We start from the raw sequence: 675 nt of genomic DNA, 5'->3' as shown, positions 1-675 counted from the left end.
TCGGTGGTTCGGACCCACCAGCTCCTTCCAGAGAGACCACAGTCTCTGAAGCCCACAGGGGCAGTGCTGCCCTGTCCTATAGGGTCAGAATTCACTGGTGGCATAGGGCTACGAACTGCAAGGTCGGCAGTTTGATACCACCAGTTGCTTTCTACTCAGTTAGTCTTGGACAGTCCCAAGGGCAGTTTCATCCCTGTCCTGCAGGGTGGCCGTGAGTCAGTGTTGACTTAATGGCAGTGAGACAGAGAGCCAGTGTGATGGGAACTGCCACGCCCCCGTTTAAACAGGAGAGGAGAGGCTCAGAGGGTTCCCAGTCGTCCACAGGACATAGTGGACACCCAGCATTGGAATGGGCAGGCCAGTTTTGTTTTGTTGGGGCGGATGGGGGTGGGGTGGGGTCTTTACTCACACTGCACCCGTAGAGCCAGCAGGAGTCTGGCATTTGAGCTCAATGAAACGTCAGGAAAGGTGTCCGGTGTGGACTGGGCCACTAGCTCACCTCTCCAAACAGGCAGCTCACTACCACGCACGCTGCATCACGTTCCACCCCGAAAGGTGCCACTTCACTCGGAGGGTGGAAAGAACGCCCCCGCGGCCGCAGGCCTAGGACATGCGTAGCCCCGCCTCAGTCCCCCAACTCGCGGGGGCGGTGCCGCAGAAGCCACGGGGGCGGCG

The sequence above is a fragment of the Echinops telfairi genome, unplaced genomic scaffold, assembly GCF_000313985.2.
Source record: "Echinops telfairi isolate 266 unplaced genomic scaffold, ASM31398v2 ScPeMD7_7459;HRSCAF=8497, whole genome shotgun sequence".
Classification (NCBI taxonomy): Eukaryota; Metazoa; Chordata; class Mammalia; order Afrosoricida; family Tenrecidae; genus Echinops; species Echinops telfairi.
Note: the sequence above shows the minus strand (reverse complement) of the source record.